Genomic DNA, 13,694 nt, shown 5'->3' with positions numbered 1-13,694 from the left:
TGCTTTATTTTTTGTCTTTTTATTTGTTTATTTACTGTCTTTTTATGAATTAATCAGTTATTTATTTATCTACCTATTTATTTAATCAACGTCAGATATTCCAGACGCCGGTACTTATCGTCCCTAGGTTACTGCAATTTTCTTGAAGACATGGAGACATTCCTCAGGATGTAATATATATATATATATTATATATATATATATATATATATATATGTATATGTATATATATATATATATATATAGATATATATATATATATATATAGATGTATATATATACATATATATATACATATAATATATATATATAAATATATATATAAGATTATTTCAGACAAATGAGAGAGAATGTGGGTGGGGAAGGGCAAACGAAGATGTGTTAGGAATAGAGTTTATTGCCCTAACGTTGCGACCAACTTGGTCTTCTTCAGAGGACTACAGCATTACAAACGGATCACAATTCTTATATTCGTAGTGAGAGGGAACCCGCCAAGGTATGAGCGTCATGTTTTCCCTTTGGCTAACGATTTAATTATTAGGACACTTGCTGCTTTCGAGAGACATTTAAATCCGTCTCTGTCGTTGTTGTTCTTGTTGGCGGCGATATGTGCAGCTTCCACAGTTTTTCTCATTTTCTTCTCAAATCCCTCGTGTAGAATTTCTGCGTTGTTCCAATCAGGTAGATGTCCACATTTGTCCAGGTGACGAACCAGGGAGTTAGATGTTCTATGAGCCCTGAGATCGTTTTTGTGCTCATTCAAGCGTTTATTGAACCCTCGACCTGACTCACCGAAATAAGATGATGGACAACCGTTGCATGGAATACGGTAAATGACACTGAGATTATTACGCATATTATTATGTTTCTTAAATATTTTCCTATTTTATTGGAAGATATTTTTGCTATATTTATTCCACCTTTTAACAAATAATCATCAATAGCTATGGTGTTTATAGAATTAGGGACAGAAATAAAATGAGACTTATCCTTTCCCGGGGTTCGGACGTTTGAGCCATCGTAGATCTTCTTTGCTTTCCTTGTTGTCCTGGTGATCAAACCTCCGGGGTATTTCAGCTTCCTAAAGGTATTCTTGACGTAAGTAAGTTCATCCTCTAGGAATTCTTCAAAAATAGAAACATTTGTGCCTTAACAAATGTTTCTATTTTTGATGCCCTAGAAGCAGTGAAGAAAGTAACAACAGATATCGATGATGATATCCTTCCAGTCCCAAGATCTGATTATATAAAACTTATTTCCATGTGTGTCAAATTTGGTTATTTTATGTTTAACAACATTGAATTTAAACAGATTAGAGGTCTCGCAATGGGGAGTCCATTATCTGCTGTCATGGTATGTTTATTCATGGAAGTATTAGAAATGGACAAATACATCAACATCATGGGAAGAGGTACCACTTGGTTAAGGTACGTGGATGACATAATCGTGGTGATGCCAAAAAGAACTAATATAGAAAATAAGTTGAGAAGACTCAACGCTGTGAATAAAGACATTCAATTCACAGTTGAACTAGAAAAAGAGTGTAATTTACCATTTTTAGACACGTTGATACACAGAGGTTCTCAACAGGTAAGTTTCTCGGTGTACAGGAAACCCACCAATAGGGACGACTTTGTCCATTATTTTTCAGCACACAGCAGACGTGTTAAAACGGGTGTTCTAATAGGTTTCTTTCTCAGAGCTTTTCGTATCTGCAGTGAAGAATTCCTAGAGGATGAACTTACTTACGTCAAGAATACCTTTAGGAAGCTGAAATACCCCGGAGGTTTGATCACCAGGACAACAAGGAAAGCAAAGAAGATCTACGATGGCTCAAACGTCCGAACCCCGGGAAAGGATAAGTCTCATTTTATTTCTGTCCCTAATTCTATAAACACCATAGCTATTGATGAATATTTGTTAAAAGGTGGAATAAATATAGCAAAAATATCTTCCAATAAAATAGGAAAAATATTTAAGAAACATAATAATATGCGTAATAATCTCAGTGTCATTTACCGTATTCCATGCAACGGTTGTCCATCATCTTATTTCGGTGAGTCAGGTCGAGGGTTCAATAAACGCTTGAATGAGCACAAAAACGATCTCAGGGCTCATAGAACATCTAACTCCCTGGTTCGTCACCTGGACAAATGTGGACATCTACCTGATTGGAACAACGCAGAAATTCTACACGAGGGATTTGAGAAGAAAATGAGAAAAACTGTGGAAGCTGCACATATCGCCGCCAACAAGAACAACAACGACAGAGACGGATTTAAATGTCTCTCGAAAGCAGCAAGTGTCCTAATAATTAAATCGTTAGCCAAAGGGAAAACATGACGCTCATACCTTGGCGGGTTCCCTCTCACTACGAATATAAGAATTGTGATCCGTTTGTAATGCTGTAGTCCTCTGAAGAAGACCAAGTTGGTCGCAACGTTAGGGCAATAAACTCTATTCCTAACACATCTTCGTTTGCCCTTCCCCACCCACAAATATATATATGTATATATATTACATATATATATATATACATATAAATATATATATGTATATATATATATATATGTATATATATTACATATATATATACATATATATATATATATATATATATATATATTGATTTAAAACTATGACAAATGTAACTGAAGGCGGAGAAAATATACGAGAAATAATGGAAGAAGGGTCGAAACGTTAAGGCAGTAATTCTTCCATTATTTCTCGTATATTTTCTCCGACTTCAGTTACATATGTATATATGTAACTTATCAATATATTTTGGCAGTGTAGAAATGAAACATACTGAAGGACTTATGAAAAAAAAATGGTGAATAGATTGACACACCAAGGCATGCTTAACAGATTACTGTATATTTTTAATTCTAGTGTATTGCTCTTTTTTACTTTATTCATCTATCTTATTTTTTCTAATCTGTTATTTTCTTTTATTCATATTTATTTCATTCAGCCCCCATTGTAGAAATCCTCGTCATGATATTACATTTATTTTTTATAAATTTATTTCATTTTCTCGTTTCGTTATCCATTTATTTCCATTTTACCTTTACTTATCGATTCATTTCTATTTACAAAAAAAAAAAAAAAAAAAAAAATCCTTTTGAATGCAGTCCATGTTGTGGAAATCGTCGGCATGGAATTACGTTTAGTTCGTCTTGCCAAGAACAGAAGTCATTTTGGCGATGCTCTTGGCCCGCTGAGCTCCACTTCATCACGGCCTGGCTCCTCCCAATCCAAGCTCAGCTCTCTTTCTTGTCTCTCTCCTTCCGTCTTTATCATAAAGTTTTTTCCCTCTTGCGCACCTTTTCGTTGTCGAGGGCCAAGGAAGGTTTGCCCGCCCCTCCGTCGAGGGCGAAAGCTTGCTTTGATGATCTTTGAAACTGAATGAAACTAGATCTTCTAGGTACTATTTTTTTTAATAATTGATTAGACTGTTCTCTCTCTCTCTCTCTATCTCTCTCTCTCTCTCTCTCTTTCTCTATATATATATATATATATATATATATGTATATATATATATTATATATATACATATATATATTATATATGTATATATAAATATATATACACATACAGTATATATATATATATGTATATATATATATATATAATGTATATATGTGTATATATACATATATATATATATATATGTGTGTGTGTGTGTGTGTATATATATATATATATATATATATATGTATAATGTATATATATATATATATATATATATATATATATATATATATATAGAGAGAGAGAGAGAGAGAGAGAGAGAGAGAGAGAGTGAAAACAGCCGTAGTATTGAAAAGATTATAGCGATAGAAACTTAACTGGGTTTCCTCAATGCCCTTATGTGATGAATTCTTTCCACTGATCCTGCTGACGTTTTCTCTCTGCCATCCACACTACCACCCATCTCAACGCTATTGCCAGTAGTACAAACACTACATTCTCCATCTTTATCAACACTAGCAGTACCAGCAACGATAATTCTCTTACCCCTCCTCCTCCTCCTCCTCCTCCTCCTCCTCCTCCTCCTCCTTCTCCTCCTCCTCCTCCTTCTCCTCCTCCTTCTTCTCTTCTTCCTCGTCCTCCTTATCGTAAGAGATTTATTTGCTTCTTTTGTCACGTTGTTTTCTAATTAATTTCCTTTGCGTTTGCCATGTACCATTTGTTATTCTTTTGACGTGGCGGGGGTTAAATATATAATGATGTGTGTGTGTGTGTGTGTCTCTATGTATATGCGTGTGTATGTGTGTGTGTGTGTGTGTGTGTGTGTGTGTGTGTGTGTGTGTGTGTGTGTGTGTGTGTGTGTGTGCATCTACCTAGTTATATTTATACGGGAGGGGTAGTTATGCTCGTAGTGACCGTCTTTGTATTGTGTTTGCACACACAATTGTTTCGTTCAATTTGTTCCAGACATCCACCACTCAATGTGGACAACTTTTTTTTTTTTTTTTTTTAGATATATTCTATAACTACCCCTTTTGAGTTTCTTTTCATGTCCCCTTGTTTTTCTTTAATCCCACTTTAATAAGTCTTCTCTGTCGAGGACTTCCATGCCTTTCATGATTCTGTAAAAGGCCAATAGATCGCCTTTTTCTCTTCTTTGTTCCAGGGTTGGTAGTTCCAGTTTAGACAATCGTTGTTCGTATGTCAATTTTGAAAGTGTTGGGGCCATCTTTGTCGTTGCTCTTTGGATTCTTTCTATTTCCCTTATATTCTTTTTTATACTGGGTGTCCATAGTGTCGTAGCGTACTCCAATTTTGTTCTTATTAGTGTGACTAATATTTTTTACCATTAGCTCATCCAGGTGATTAAAAGCCACCTTTATTGATCTTAGTAAATTGTAGGTTTCTCTGACTATTTCGTTTATAAGTTTGTCTGGGGACATATCTTTGGTGATAAGTACTCCTAGGTCCTTTTCGAATCTAACTTTTTTTTTTTACTTCCTTTGTACCGATTCTATATTGTTCTGATACTCTTTTTTTTTTTTTTTTTTTTTTACTTTTTCCAGGAAAGTACAGTCTTCCCTGTCTAAAACCAAATTGTTTTGGATTTAGTATATTGTTCTTTTTCAGATGTTTAGTCCATCTACTTTTGATGACTTTTCCACATATTTTAGCTATTGTACTTATAAGAGAGACTGGTCTATAGTTTGTTGTGTCTTCCTTGTTCCCCTTTATATATTAGCACGATATTGGCATTATTCCAGTCATGCGGCACCTTTCCTCTTTTTGAGTGAGCAATCTGTTATCTTATATATTTTGTCCCTTCATCTATACATTCTTTTAGTATCCAGTTTGTAATTCCGTCCTGGCCGTGCAATTTTCTGATACCAATGTTCATTATTTGGTCCCTTGTTTCTGTGTCACAATTATTTCTCTCATTGCAGAGGATTGTTCTCTCCTTCCTTCATCTAATTTTGTGTGTTTTCTTTTGTGAATACAGATTTGAATTTTTGTTTATAATTTCAGCCACTTCTATATCCTCTGTATACTCTACGTTCCCTTCACGTAGTTTTACAACTTCTTGTTTATTTTTAACTTTACCATTTACATATCTGTAAAATGATTTATGTTTACCTTTACATTTGTCTATTATATGTTTTTCATTGTTTCGTTTTTCTTCCCTGCGTAGTTTTACACATTCATTTCTTAGTTTGATATATATTTGCCCCTTTCCAGTTTCTTGTTTTTTTCCATCTTTTTCAAGCTTTGTCTCTTTTATCTTTTGCCTCGCTACATTTTTTGTTATACCAGTACTTAATATAGACCTTTTCCTGTTTTGTGTTGGTATGTATTTATCCACTCCTTCATTATAGGTTTCTTTCAATATTGTCCATTTCTCTTCCACCTGTGTTTTTTCATTAAAGAAGTTTTCCCAACTCGCTTTTTGAAAGAATTTTCTGAGTTTTCCAAAATCTGTTTTGTTATACACCAGTCTTCCTTTTCTGTGTTTCTCATTTTTTCCCAGATAAATTTCCTCTTTCTGTTCTTGTTCAAGTAGTATGTGGGCAATCTTCCCAACTGGTGTCTTTTATTCCATTTTATCCACAATTTCAGGCTCTGACATAAATATCAAGTCCAATCTCGACGGTTCTTTATCATTTCTATATCTGTTCTCTTTTATCCATTGAGTCATTGTATATTCAATGGTCATGCCCAGTAATATGCTTCCTTAAAAGTCCTCTCCACTTTTTACTGTCATCTCCTCCCAACATACGTATTTCTTTAGATATAAAGTCATCCATAATTACTAAGTTCCCTCCTTCCAGCATTTCATTTAATGTATGTCCTGTGTGTGTGTGTGTGTGTGTGTGTGCGTTCTTCAACCATGCCATCTCACCTCACCGGAGCACTGTCGTCGTCGATCACCGACGGACCGACAAAGGCGGCAAAGTAAAAAAAAAAAAAGTGTGTGTGTGCGGATGTGCAATTCAACATGGTCTTGGATCAGGTGCTGGACTCGTGATCGACAGCTACTACCCTCCCGGATGAGAGCTCAGAGCTCATGTATGACCGATCTATGGGTAATGCTGTGTCCTCACACACACACACACACACACACACACACACACACACACACACACACACACACACACACACACACACACACACACACACACACACACACATTCACACACTCACACACACAAAACTCCCCGCCCACGAGAGTTGGAGTAACGGCTCACAGCGTAGTGACACTGAAATTATTTTAGCGCTAGGCGGAATTCGAGCTCGGACTGCTGGTTAGCAGTTGCGAACGCTACCACTGCGCCGTGTGTGTGTGTGTGTGTGTGTGTGTGTGTGTGTGTGTGTGTGTGTGTGTGTGTGTGTGTGTGTGTGTGTGTGTGTGTGTGTGTGTGTGTGTGTGTGTGTGTGTGTGTGTGTGTGTGTGTGTGTGTGTGTGTGTGTGTGTGTGTGTGGGTATGTGTGCATGTTTGTGTGCGTATGTGTCAGTGTCTGTAAAGACCAGATATAGTTCAAGACAGACAGACAGGCAGAAAGGCATAGGAGGGAGCGTCACTTGAGCATATTAAGTAATACCTCGACTAACGCAGATTCTCATCAACAATGGCTACTCATATTCAATCATCGACAAAGAGACTAAATGTTTTTTTAATGAGCCATACCCGCAGTACAGCTAGAAGAAAACTACTTAATTTACATTTTAAAATAAGAATTACTAAATGATTGAGACTTATAAAAGTGAGAAACGGGTCTAAGAAGATGTCATTACACGAAGCGCCACTTGCGTTCACCCACCGTCATTATAAATTGGTCTTCATTGTATACTACAAAACCACTGTGGAAAGACTTTAAAACTCGCGCCGGCAGCGGGGTTATGTAAGACTTTGGTTAACTAACCGTTTAGAATAATAAAAATAAATTTCGGTAAGCAAATTCATTGGAGTAAAAAATAAATAAAAAAAGTGAATGAAAATAAATAATAATAATAAAAATAATAATAATAATAATAATAATAATAATAATAATAATTATACTATTATTATAATTATCATAATAATAATAATAATAATAATAATAATAATGATAGTAATAATAATAATAATAATAATAATAATAATAATAATAATAATAATAATAATAATAATAATAATAATAATAATAATAATAATAATAATAATAATAATAATAATAATAATCTGTTTCATCGAGGAAGAAGTGATACAAAGATAGGTACAATGGTATGATGGTAGTCAGAATAAAAGAAAAAAGGGATAGCTAGGTAAGGAATGGGCTAATTCATACAGTCACGATATGAAATGAAAGAAAAGAATAAGAAATATAAAGGAGATATGAGAAAAAGTCTACGGTCAATGAAAACACCATTACACAAGATGAAAGAAAATCCTCCCTTCTTGTGGCATCTAAGTAAGGAATTTTCTGGAAACTTGAAGGTTGACAAGTATTTCTATCCAATTTGATCGTAGTCGCGTATAAGACTATTTTTTATCAACTTTTACCGGCTGAGACGCATAAGAACAAAAAACAGCTTTTTATTTATACAGGAAAACTCCCAAGTCTTAAGTCTTCAATCTCTTTATGTGAACCAGTATTTTCAATCATTGCGATCTGAAACAAAGAAAAGTGGTTTGCCCCGAAGATGGTTGTAAGCTTCTTACCGACAAGACGTCTATTGGCTTCATCGCAGCTCTCAGTCAGCATGTTCATGATGCCAGCATACGTAAAGATGATACAAACAACGTAACAGAATCCCATTGCAGACAGAACAAGAGAGAGAAAGAGAGAGAGAGAGAGAGAGAGAGAAAGAGAAAGAAATTACATCTCACAACGCACACCACTCATCAACATACAAATCGATACATCAAACAATTTATTTCTGCATCAAGACAACCAACCACATACCGTCATGGACCCATCCCACGGAGAGCCACTAGCAACCATCTCGTCGACCGCAGTAGACTTTGCATAAAGTTCCCCTTCCCCCCATCATAACTTATCTGCACATTATTTTCTCTGAAGATGTTTGTATGTAGCAACCGAAAACCTGAAATTTATGTAACTTTTGTCATTGCAGCACACAATGAATCTCGGTAGACTCGTGTTTGAGCTACATGGAGTAGAAAAAAAGGTTTAAAAGAGAATTTTCTGTTGCAATATATCACGACAAATACTCACACATACACGCACACACATAAACACACACACACACACACCACACACACACACACACACACACACACACACACACACACACACACACACACACACACACACACACATATATATATATATATATATATATATATATATATATATATATGTATGTATGTATAGATATATATATATGTATACATATATGTATATATGTATATATATATATATATTATATATAGATATACAAAAACATATACATATACATATACATATGTATTTATATTATGTATAATAGTGTATATGTTTATATAGACAAACGAAATTGAAAACCAAATAGGTCTCATTCATGATTATTTTGCTGCGAGTATTCTCACTGTTCTTGTCCGCAGGGCAAAATGCTGTGTTACAAGTATAGTACGGTTAATTCATAGGGTCACTCAGCTCTGAAGATGGAAACAGGCTCTCCCGAAACGTCTGCAACGATTGGACACCTCCTAAGTAAACTCAACGAAGAAGACAAGAAAATTGTGCGCTGTTGGAGACTACATGCAATAAAATAATCAAGAACAGATCCTACTTAGTCTTCAACCTCGTTTGACTACAAGAAAAAACACTACTTGGCTATGCGGACATACATCATGAATCATGACTTCAGCCTTGTCAGGCTAGAGACGCCCACCAAGGTACGAGTATGTCATGAAGACCAGGGGACACTCCGGTCTTACATTGACCCATTAGGGCTGATCTCGACACATTATTACAACTTGGAATGACTCTTATGGTTTAGTAAGTTTGTATAAAAAATCCAAGTACCATTCGCCCAACCCACTGTCTTTTTTTTTTTTTTTTTTTTTTTTTTTTTTTTTTTTTTTTTTTTTTTTTTTTTTTTTTTTTTTTTTTTTTTTTTTTTTTTTTTTTAAGAAAACGCGGCCGGCTACACTAGTAACAAAGCCGGCGCAATTTACAACCGCCGGCGCAGAGCCATAGGAACAGAACAATGGGTTTCACAGGCACATAGCAACTCTATTTCCAGTGTTTATGGTAGTTTGCTGGATGCTGCTGTTACATGACGGCCAATGGAGGCCGGGAGGGGCTGCGAGAAGAGGCAGGAGGGAGGAGAAATAGGGAGGATGAGGGGGAGGAAGGAGGATGAGAGGGAGGAGGGAGGAGGAACAGGGAGGATGAGGGGGAGGAAGGAAGATGAGAGGGAGGAGGTAGGAGGAACAGGGAGGATGAGGTGGAGGAAGAAGGGTGAGAGGGAGGAGAGAGGAGGAACAGGGAGGATGAGGGGGAGGAAGGAGGATGAGAGGGAGGAGGGAGGAGGAACAGGGAGGATGAGGGGGAGGAAGGAGGATGAGAGGGAGAAGGAACATTGAGGATGAGAGGGAGGAAGGAGGAGGAACAGGGAGGGTGAAAGGGAGAAGGGAGGAGGAACAGAGGGTGAGAGGGAGGGGGAATAGAGAGGAGGCCGAGAGGGAGGAAGAACAAGGAGGGTGAGAGGGAGGATGAACAAGGAACAGGGAGGGTGAGAGAGAGGAAGGAGGAAGAAGGAGAAGAAACAGGGAGGATGAGAGGAAGGAGGGAGGAAGAACAAGGAGGGTGAGAGGGAGGAAGGAGGGTGAACAAGGAGGGAGAAGAAACAGGGAGGGTGATATAGAAGAAGGAGGAAGAAGAAGGAAAAGGAATAGGGAGGATGAGAGGAAGGAGGGAGGAAGAACATGGTGGGTGAGAGGGAGGAAGAAGGAAGAACAAGGAAGATGAGACTGGGGAAGGGAAGATGAACATGGAGGGTGAGGCTGGGGGAGGGAGGAGGAAATGGGAAGAGGGAAAGGAGAAAGATGGAAGAATGCGAGGAAAATGGGAGGAAGGAAAGGGGGCGAAGGAGGAGGAAGAAGGAAGAAATAGGAGGATGAGAGGGAGGAGTGTGAGGAAATAGGAAGAGGGAAAGGGGGAGGAAGAGGGAGGGAAAGGAGAAAGATAGAAAATGGGAGGAAGGAAAGGGGTTGAAGGAGGAGGAAGGAAGAAATAGGAGGATGAGAGGGAGGAGTGTGAAGAAATGGGAAGAGGAAAAGGGGGTAGAAGGAGGAGGAAGGAAGAAATAGGAGGATGAGGAAAATGAGATTAGGAAGGGGGAGGAAGAGGGAGGGAAAAAAAGAGGGGGAGAGGAAGGATGTTGAGGGGAAATGGAAGGCGAGGAGACAGAGAAAGAGAAGGGGGAAAGAAAGAACAGGGTGAGGTAGGAAAGAGGAGAGAAGGAGAAGAGGGAAGAAAGAGAAAATGGAGAGAGAGGAGTGTGAGAGTGAAGGAAAAGAAGGAGGAGGGAGAGAGAAAAGGAGAGATGAAGGAGGGGAGAGAAAAGGAGGAGGAAGAATGGAAAGAGGAAAGAGGAGGGGAGAGAGAGAAAAAGGAGAGAAGAAGGGCAGAGAGAATGAAGAGGGAGGAGGAGAGAGAAGGACATTGGCAGGGCCATCGTCCAACCTCTTCGACAAAGTGGCCTACTTAACATATTTTATTCTGTTTAGCTGATATCTAGCTCAGCCTTACAGCACCTTCGGCTTAGGGAAGGGGATCTTGGACTGCGTGGAAAGGTATGACCTTATAAGGAAAAAAGTGTAAAGAAAAACTGAGGGGTCTCTTACCAGAAAAGAAAGGAGTCCAATTTGTTGCGCTATTTTATTTGATTAATTTATCTATTCGTTTATTCATTTATCTATTAATTGAATTCATCTTTTCATTTATTTTTACTTATGTTTGAGGGGCGGGATCTTGGATTGCGTGGAAAGGTATTACTTTATAAGGAATTTTTTTTAAAGAAAAACTGAAAGGTCTCTTACCAGAAAAGAAAATTAGCCCAATTTGTTGCGCTATTTTATTTGATTAATTTATCTATTCGTTTATTCATTTATCTATTAATTGAATTCATCTTTTCATTTATTTTTACTTATTTATGTTTGAGGGGCGGGATCTTGGATTGCGTGGAAAGGTATTACTTTATAAGGAAAAAAGTGTAAAGAAAAACTGAAAGGTCTCTTACCAGAAAAGAAAAATGTGTCCAATTTGTTGCGCTATTTTATTTGATTAATTTATCTATTCATTTATTTATTTACCTATTAATTTAATTTATCTTTTCATTTATTTTTACTTATTTATATTTTAGGGTCGAGCCTCTTTTCGTCTCACTACGATGCTGTAATTCATATACAGGAAGAACACCCCCCCCCATCTCCCTGAGACTCGAGGACGAGGAGGAAGAGAAAGAAGAAGAGGAGGAACTCGTGTAATATTAGCTCCTTGTCCTCCGACTCGATACTCTTTCTTGTGCCAAATATGGTCTTCTCAGAATCAGGACTGCAGTGCCCGCCTCCTCCTCCTCCTCCTCCTCCTCCTCCTCCTCCTCCTCCTCTTCCTCCTCCCCCTCTTACTCCTTTCCATTGTTTGTCGCCCCCTCTTTGTTCTCTTCGTACTTATTTTATCCTCCTCCTCTTTATCTTCCTCTTCCTTTTCCTCCTCATTTTTCTCCCTTTTGCTCCCTCTTTTCGTTCTCACACACTTTCACCTCCTCCTCCTCCTCCTCTTTCTAATGCTCCTTTATTTTTCTCCTCCTCCTCCTCCTCCTCCTCCTCCTCCTCTTCCTTTGTTGCTTCCTTCACCTCCTCCGATTCCTTCCCCTCTTCTCCTCTTCTTTTTCTCCGCCTCCTCTTCCTTTTCTTTCTTCTCCTTCTCCTCCTCCATCTCCTTTACCTCCTCCACCACTTGCTCTTCATCCTCCTCCTCTTCCTCCTTCTCCTTTTACTCCTCACAGTAGGTAAACAACACCTTCCTCCTCCTCCTCCTCCTTTTCCTCTTCATTTTCCTCCACATGCCATCTTCCCTAATCCTCCCTTACCAGCAACCACAGCAGAAGGAAGAACAGTTACACACGAAACGGAAATTTTCGTCGTCAAACGATGGTTTCAATATTGTTGTTGTTGTTTTCTCTTTGTCTTCTTATAGCGTTCCTACTGCCTCATCCCCCCTTCTCTTCCTCCTCCTCCTCCTCCTCTTCCTAGTCTTTCTTCTCCTCCTAGATGTCGTCCTATGCCTCCTCCATTCCTTCTTCTTCTTGTCCTCCACCTCCTCCTTCTTCTTCACCTCTTTCCCCGTCTCGGCCATACCCTCCTCCTGTATCCTCCTTCCTCCTCCTCACTCATCCATATTTCCTCCATTAACTCCGCCTCTTCCTCCAACACCACGACTACTATCACCACCATCAACCACCACCACACAACACCATCACCACCACCACCAAGAACCACTACCACAATGCACCACCACAACTCAGTTCCACCACCACCGTCACTACGTCCGGCTCTGAAAAGAAAACGTATTTTGAGGTGACCTATTTCCAGAGCCATATTGGTTAATTATACACACACCTGTCAAGTAAGCGTTCCTTCGTAGTATCATTAGTTGACTAATTGGGAGCAAAGTAGCCCAAAGTATATACAAGATAAGGTCACTTCACTTCGAAAAGAAAGCTAACGATATTACGTCATGTAGGTGTGTACATGTATACCTTGGAGACGAGTGTACACGTACACCTTGGAGACGAGTGTACATGTACACCTTGGAGATGAGTGTACATGTACACCTTGGAGACGAGTGTACATGTACACCTTGGAGACAAGTATGCATGTACACCTTGGAGACGAGTGCACATGTACACCTTGGAGACGAGTGTACATGTTCACCTTGGAGACGAGTGTACATGTTCACATTGGAGACGATTGTACATGTACACCTTGGAGACGATTATACATGTACACCTTGGAGACGAGTGTACATGTACACCTTGGAGACAAGCGTACATGAACAACTTGGAGACGAGTGCACATATACACTTTGGAGACGAGCGTACACGTACACCTTGGAGGTGAGTGTATATGTACGTCTTGGAGACGAGCGTACATGTACTTCTTGGAGACAAGCGCACATGTACACCTTGGAGGCAAGCGTACATGTAAAGCTTGGAGACTAGTGTAGATGTA

This window comes from Oratosquilla oratoria, chromosome 39 (assembly GCF_046742065.1).
Source record: "Oratosquilla oratoria isolate Oo_2021 chromosome 39, ASM4674206v1, whole genome shotgun sequence".
Lineage (NCBI taxonomy): Eukaryota > Metazoa > Arthropoda > Malacostraca > Stomatopoda > Squillidae > Oratosquilla > Oratosquilla oratoria.
Note: the sequence above shows the minus strand (reverse complement) of the source record.